This window comes from Oncorhynchus tshawytscha, unplaced genomic scaffold (genome assembly GCF_018296145.1).
Source record: "Oncorhynchus tshawytscha isolate Ot180627B unplaced genomic scaffold, Otsh_v2.0 Un_contig_6012_pilon_pilon, whole genome shotgun sequence".
In the NCBI taxonomy this organism is placed as follows: Eukaryota; Metazoa; Chordata; class Actinopteri; order Salmoniformes; family Salmonidae; genus Oncorhynchus; species Oncorhynchus tshawytscha.
Window position 1 is genome coordinate 13,660 of NW_024608397.1, and position 8,276 is coordinate 21,935.

Consider the following 8,276-nt stretch of genomic DNA (forward strand, 5'->3'; position numbering starts at 1 on the left):
TATCTATCTATCTATCTATCTATCTATCTATCTATCTATCTATCTCCTCTCCTCTACCCCATCCATCTCTCCTACCCTTCATCCCCACTCTTCCCTACCCCATCTGTCTCCTCTTCTTCCCTACCCCATCTATCTCCTCTCCCCTACCCCATCTGTCTCCTCTCTTCTTCCCTACCCCATCTATCTCCTCTCCCCTACCCCATCTGTCTCCTCTCTTCTTCCCTACCCCATGTATCTCCTCTCTTCCCTACCCCATCTGTCTCCTCTCTTCTTCCCTACCCCATCTATCTCCTCTCCCCTTCCCTATCCATCTATCTACTCTCCCCTTCCCTATCCCATCTCTCCTCTCCCTCCATCTCCAACCCCTTCTGTTTCCCTTTCCCCCTGGGATGAAGAAGACATGGAGGGGACAGCATGGTGAATCTCCCAGTACCAGCTGCTATGGAGGGGACAGCATGGTGAATCTCCCAGTACCAGCTGCTATTGAGGGGACAGCATGGTGAATCTCCCAGTACCAGCTGCTATGGAGGGGACAGCATGGTGAATCTCCCAGTACCAGAAGACGACATGGAGGGGACAGCATGGTGAATCTCCCAGTACCAGCTGCTATGGAGGGGACAGCATGGTGAATCTCCCAGTACCAGCTGCTATGGAGGGGACAGCATGGTGAATCTCTCAGTACCAGCTGCTATTGAGGGGACAGCATGATGAATCTCCCAGTACCAGCTGCTATGGAGGGGACAGCATGGTGAATCTCCCAGTACCAGCTGCTATGGAGGGGACAGCATGGTGAATCTCCCAGTACCAGAAGAAGACATGGAGGGGACAGCATGGTGAATCTCCCAGTACCAGCTGCTATGGAGGGGACAGCATGGTGAATCTCCCAGTACCAGCTGCTATGGAGGGGACAGCATGGTGGATCGCCCAGTACCAGCTGCTATGGAGGGGACAGCATGGTGGATTGCCCAGTACCAGCTGCTATGGAGGGTGGATGTTGGAGCCAAGTGGAGGGGCCTCATGGATGCAGGCAGCAGCACATACCAGCCACTACCCGGACAGTAAATAGAGTCACACTCACCCACTCTGAGCCGTGCAGACGGTGCAGTCAACAAAAGGGCTTCAATAACCCACTCAAATGAGTAATTGAGAGATGATGTCAAGCGGAGTATCTCGGCAGTAAAACACACATACGTGCGCATATGGGAGCACACGCGCACGCACGCACGCACGCACGCACACACACACCTCTACGCGGAATCACAACCACACACTTCCCAAAGGCATCATCACGTTTAGGCTTTTCCTCTTTTGTCCTCCGCCACCATTTCCACATCACATGGTCGTTTATAGTTGGGAAATGGCAGAGAAAAGAACGAAGAAATTGAATAAAAACATTTATACTCTACTACTCTTTCCCCTATTAGAACGCTTTGTCCCCATTTTCTATTTTCCTTCTCCTGCTAGACCATTAGGCGTATTTGGGGTTGATGTTATTCAAAGTAGAGTGCATTATTCCGGCTTCCTGGCCTATTTAATCTTGCCCGGGCCGTGCCGCATGTGTGGATTATAGGATTATTTGCAGCTGCTTATTCCTGCCATTGTTTTGCAGGTGAAGTAGGACAGAGGTTTGGAACACACAGCTGCAGTAACACTAGCAGCAGTAACACTAGCATCAGTAACACTAGCAGCAGTAACACTAGCATCAGTAACACTAGCAGCAGTAACACTAGCATCAGTAACACTAGCAGCAGTAACACTAGCATCAGTAACACTAGCAGCAGTAACACTAGCATCAGTAACACTAGCAGCAGTAACACTAGCAGCAGTAACACTAGCATCAGTAACACTAGCAGCAGTAACACTAGCAGCAGTAACACAAGCATCAGTAACACTAGCAGCAGTAACACAAGCATCAGTAACACTAGCAGCAGTAACACTAGCAGCAGTAACACTAGCAGCAGTAACACTAGCAGCAGTAACACTAGCAGCAGTAACACAAGCAGCAGTAACACTAGCAGCAGTAACACTAGCAGCAGTAACACTAGCAGCAGTAACACTAGCAGCAGTAACACTAGCATCAGTAACACTAGCAGCAGTAACACTAGCAGCAGTAACTCTAGCATCAGTAACACTAGCATCAGTAACACTAGCAGCAGTAACACTAGCATCAGTAACACAAGCATCAGTAACACTAGCAGCAGTAACACTAGCAGCAGTAACACTAGCATCAGTAACACAGCATCAGTAACACTAGCAGCAGTAACACTAGCAGCAGTAACACTAGCAGCAGTAACACTAGCAGCAGTAACACTAGCATCAGTAACACACTAGCAGCAGTAACACTAGCAGCAGTAACTCTAGCATCAGTAACACTGGCATCAGTAACACCAGCAGCAGTAACACTAGCAGCAGTAACACTAGCAGCAGTAACACTAGCAGCAGTAACACTAGCATCAGTAACACTAGCAGCAGTAACAAGCAGCAGTAACACTAGCAGCAGTAACACTAGCAGCAGTGACACTAGCAGCAGTAACACTAGCAGCAGTAACACTAGCAGCAGTAACACTAGCAGCAGTAACACTACTGTTTGGGGACAGAGTGACACACTAGCAGCAGTAACACTAGCAGCAGTAACACTAGCAGCAGTAATACTAGCAGCAGTGACACTAGCAGCAGTGACACTAGCAGCAGTGACACTAGCAGCAGTAACACTACTGTTTGGGGACAGAGTGACACACTAGTTGCAGTAACACTACTGTTTGGGGACAGAGTGACACACTAGCTGCAGTAACACTAGCTGCAGTAACACTAGCTGCAGTAACACTAGCTGCAGTAACTAGCTGCAGTAACACTAGCTGCAGTAACACTAGCTGCAGTAACACTAGCTGCAGTACGACTAGCTGCACTACGACTAGCTGCAGTAACACTAGCTGCAGTAAGACTAGCTGGAGTAAGACTAGCTGCAGTAAGCCTAGCTGCAGTAAGCCTAGCTGCAGTAAGCCTAGCTGCAGTAAGACTAGCTGCAGTAAGACTAGCTGCAGTAAGACTAGCTGCAGTAAGACTAGCTGCAGTAAGACTAGCTGCAGTAAGACTAGCTGCAGTAACACTAGCTCAAATCAATGTTATTGGTCACATACACATGATTAGCAGATGTTAATGTGAGTGGCGCTAAATGCTTGTAGTTGCAACAGTGCAGTAATATCTAACAGGTAATCTATCAATTCCCCAACAACTATCTAATACACACAAATCTAAAGGGATGGAATAAGAATATGTACATATAAATATATGGATGAGCAATGGCCGAGCGGCATAGGCAAGATGCAATAGATGGTATAAGATACAGTATATACTGTACATACGAGGTGAGTAATGTAAGATATGTAAACATTATTAAAGCAGAATTGTTTAAAGTGACTAGTGCGTCTCCATTTAGGCAGCAGCCTCTCTGAGTTAGTGATTGCTCTTTAGCAGTCTGATGGCTTTGAGATAGAAGCTGTTTTTCAGTCTCTCGGTCCCAGCTTTGATGCACTTGTACTGACCTCGCCTTCTGAATGGTAGCGGGGTGAACAGGCAGGTGGTTGTTATCCTTCTTTTTTTGGGCCTTCCTGTGACATCGGGTGCTGTAGGTTTCCTGAAGGGCAGGTAGTTTGCCCCCGGTGATGCGTTGTGCAGACCGCACCATCTGGAGAGCCTTGCAGTTGAGGGCGGTGCAATTGACGTACCATGCGGTGATACAGCCAGACAGGATGCTCTCAATTGCGCATCTGTAAATGATTGTCAGGGTTTTAGGTGACAAGACATATTTCTTCAGCCTCCTGAGGTTTAAGAGAAACTTCTTCACCTTACTGTCTGTGTGGGTGGACCATTTCATTTTGTCTGTGATGTGTACACCAAGGAACTTTAAAAAAAACTTTCCACATTCTCCACTACTGTCCCTTCGATGTGGATAGGGGTGCGCTCTCTACTGTTTCCTGAAGTCCAAGATCATCTCCTTTGTTTTGTTGACATTGAGTGAGAGGTTGTTTTACTGACACCACACTCCGAGTGCCCTCACTTCATCCCTGTAAGCCGTCTCGTCGTTGTCTGCAAACTTGATCACGCAGTCATGGGTGAACAGGGAGTACAGAAGGGGCTGAGCACGCACCCTTGCGGGGCCCCAGTGTTGAGGCTCAGCAAAGTGGAGATGTTGTTTCCGACCTTCACCACCTGGTGGCGGCTCATCAGAAAGTCCAGGATCCAATTGCAGAGGGCGGGGTTGAGACCCAGGGCCTCCAGCTTAATGATGAGCTTGGATGGTACTATGGTGTTGAATGCTGAGTTGTAGTCAATGAACAGCATTTTTACATACGTATTCCTCTAGTCCAGATGGGATAGGGCAGCGTGCAGTGTGATGGTGATTGCATTGTCTGTGGACTGCAGTAACACTACTGTTTGAGGACAGAGAGACACAATAGCTGCAGTAACACTACTGTTTGAGGACAGAGGGACACAAGTTACAGCCCATAATATGTCCCTGGAAGCTAACTCAGAAAATAGAGAGAGCTTTGAACAGGGGTGACAAACTCATTCCATGGAGGGCCTAGTGTCTGCTGGTCTTCCTTTCAATCAATACCTAGACAACCAACTCTCCCGTCTCTCCCCTGACCTCTCTCCCTACCTCTCCCCTGACCTCTCTCCCTACCTCTCCCCTGATCGCTCTCCCCTGACCTCTCTCCAGTCTCTCCCCTGACCTCTCTCCCTACCTCTCCCTGATCTCTCTCCCTACCTCTCTCCCTACCCTCTCCCTGACCTCTCCCCTGACCTCTCTCCCGTCTCTCCCATCTCTCCCCTGACCTCTCTCCCTACCTCTCCCCTGACCTCTCTCCAGTCTCTCCCCTGACCTCTCTCCCTACCTCTCCCCTGACCTCTCTCCCTACCTCTCTCCCTACCTCTCCCCTGACCTCTCTCCCTACCTCTCCCCTGACCTCTCTCCCTACCTCTCCCTGACCTCTCCCGTCTCTCCCCTGACCTCTCTCCCGACCTCTCCCCTGACCTCTCTCCCGACCTCTCCCTACCTCTCCCTTGACCTCTCCCCTGACCTCTCTCCAGTCTCTCCCCTGACCTCTCTCCCTACCTCTCCCCTGACCTCTCCCCTGACCTCTCCCCTGACCTCTCCCTGACCTCTCTCGTCTCTCCCCTGACCTCTCTCCCTACCTCTCCCTTGACCTCTCCCCTGACCTCTCTCCAGTCTCTCCCCTGACCTCTCTCCCTACCTCTCCCCTGACCTCTCTCCCTACCTCTCCCCTGACCTCTCTCCGTCTCTCCCCTGACCGCTCTCCCGACCTCTCCCCTGACCTCTCCCTACCTCTCCCTTGACCTCTCCCCTGACCTCTCTCCAGTCTCTCCCCTGACCTCTCTCCCTACCTCTCCCCTGACCTCTCTCCAGTCTCTCCCCTGACCTCTCTCCCTACCTCTCCCTACCTCTCCCCTGACCTCTCTCCCGTCTCTCCCATCTCTCCCCTGACCTCTCTCCCTACCTCTCCCTTGACCTCTCCCCTGACCTCTCTCCAGTCTCTCCCCTGACCTCTCTCCCTACCTCTCCCCTGACCTCTCTCCCTACCTCTCCCCTGACCTCTCCCGTCTCTCCCCTGACCTCTCTCCCGACCTCTCTCCCGACCTCTCCCTACCTCTCCCCTGACCTCTCCCCTGACCTCTCTCCAGTCTCTCCCCTGACCTCTCTCCCTACCTCTCCCCTGACCTCTCCCCTGACCTCTCCCCTGACCTCTCTCCCGTCTCTCCCCTGACCTCTCCCTACCTCTCCCTTGACCTCTCTCCCTACCTCTCCCCTGACCTCTCTCCCCTGACCTCTCTCCCTACCTACCTCTCCCCAGACCTCTCTCCCTACCTACCTCTCCCCAGACCTCTCTCCCTACCTACCTCTCCCCAGACCTTTCTCCCTACCTACCTCTCCCCAGACCTCTCTCCCTACCTACCTCTCCCCAGACCTCTCTCCCTACCTACCTCTCCCCAGACCTCTCTCCCTACCTACCTCTCCCCAGACCTCTCTCCCTACCTACCTCTCCCCAGACCTCTCTCCTACCTACCTCTCCCCAGACCTCTCCCCAGACCTCTCTCCCTACCTACCTCTCCCCAGACCTCTCTCCCTACCTATCTCTCCCCAGACCTCTCCCCAGACCTCTCTCCCTACCTACCTCTCCCCAGACCTCTCTCCCTACCTACCTCTCCCCAGACCTCTCTCCCTACCTACCTCTCCCCAGACCTCTCTCCCAACCTACCTCTCCCCTGACCTCTCTCCCTACCTCTCCTCTGACCTCTCTCCCTACCTCTCCCCTGACCTCTCTCCCTACCTACCTCTCCCCTGACCTCTCTCCCTACCTCTCCCCTGACCTCTCCCCCATCACCTCTCCCCTGACCTCTCTCCCTACCTCTCCCTGACCTCTCCCCATCACCTCTCCCTATCTATCTCGCCTCTCCCCTTAGCTCTCCCCTCACGTCTCTCCCCCTCCCTCGCCGCTCCCCTCCGTCTCTCCCCCTCGCCGCTCCCCTCCCGTCTCTCCCTCCCCCCTCGCCGCTCCCCTCCCGTCTCTCCCCCCCCGCTCCCCTCCCTCGCCGCTCCCCCTCCCCCCCCTCCCCGCTCCCCTCCCGTCCCCCCCCTCGCCGCTCCTCCCGCAGTGTCAGTAGTACCACCCCCATCCGGTGTTAAGACAATACCTGTGTGCGACGGCAGAAAAACTACACATCCCAAGTTTGTATTGTCTTACCGCCAAGGTGCAGTATTGCACGGGGGCCCTGGTACCAAACGCACTTCAGTGAAATGTAAGCTATAGCCTGTGTACTCATTCTTCCAGCGGAAACCTTTCTGATTCCACAGACATACTGGTGGTGTGTTGAAGGGAAAGAAAATGTCCCCACCTGTCCGACGTCCACTTTGGTACTTTCGGCTGATACCGGACTTCCTATACAGCTTCCTCATTCTGAACACAATAATGTTGGACATGGACCAAGACAGTCAAAGACCCTCTCAGTGGTATAGTTCTCTTTGGGATCTTAATAGCCCACTCTGATACTAGCTATACACGTGTCAAGAACTGCAATGCTGCTGTGTTTTTCCACGCTCAACAGTTTCCTGTGTGTATCAAGAATGGGTGGTGGACCAAAGGACATCCAGACAACTTCACAAAACTTTGGGAAGCATTTGAGTCAACATGGTCCAGCATCTCTGTGGAACGCTTTCAACACCTTGTAGAGTCCATGACCCTACGAATTGAGGCTGTTCTGAGGGACAAAAGGATGCACCTCAATAATAGGAAGGTGTTATTAATGTTTGGTACACTCAGTGTATATTACTACTGAAAACATTCATACTGTATACCAAGAAAATGAGCTATATACAGTGGAACGCATAAGATACACACTATACATTCTCTAAAGAAAGACACAATTATATGTGCACCCACTTAAACAAGCTCTCTCACCCGCACACCAATATACTCGAAGGACATGTAAGGACAAAGCCATTGTGCAATGAACAGAAAGGTTAAGTCTGGAGTGTTTTTGGTTCTTAGTCCACGTATTCTTTGGATGGAATAGGTCTGACAGAGGTATTTCACCTCACAGCATCTGTCTGATTCATCCTCTGTAATCTGAACCCCTCACAGCTGGTCCCTCCCCTTTCTTACTGTTATTTGTATTTTTAAACTGCATTGTTGGTTAGGGGCTCGTAAGCATTTCACTGTATTCGGCGCATGCCTCACTCCCCCTATCTGAGATATCTACTGCAGCCCTCATCCTTCACATAACACCCCCGCTCTGCCAGTGACATTCTGTTAAAGGTCCCCAAAGTACACCCATCCCTGGGTCGCTCCTCTTTACAGTTCGCTCTAGCTAGCGACTGGAACGAGCTGCAACAAACACTCAAACTGGACAGTTTTACCTCAATCAATTCATTCAAAGACTCAATCATGGACACTCTTAGTGACAGTTGTGGCTGCTTCACATTATGTATTGTTGTGTCTACCTTCTTGCCCTTTGTGCTGTTGTCTGGGCCCAATAATGTTTGTACCATGTTTTGTGCTGCTACCATGTTGTGTTGCTACCATGCTGTGTTGTCATGTGTTGCTGCCTTGCTATGTTGTTGTCTTGGGTCTCTCTTTATTTAGTGTTGTCTCTCTTGTCGTGACTTTTGTCCTAAATTTATAATATATATATATATATTTAATAATCCCAGACCCCGTCCACGAAAAAGGCCTTTTGCCATTTGGTAGGGAGTCATT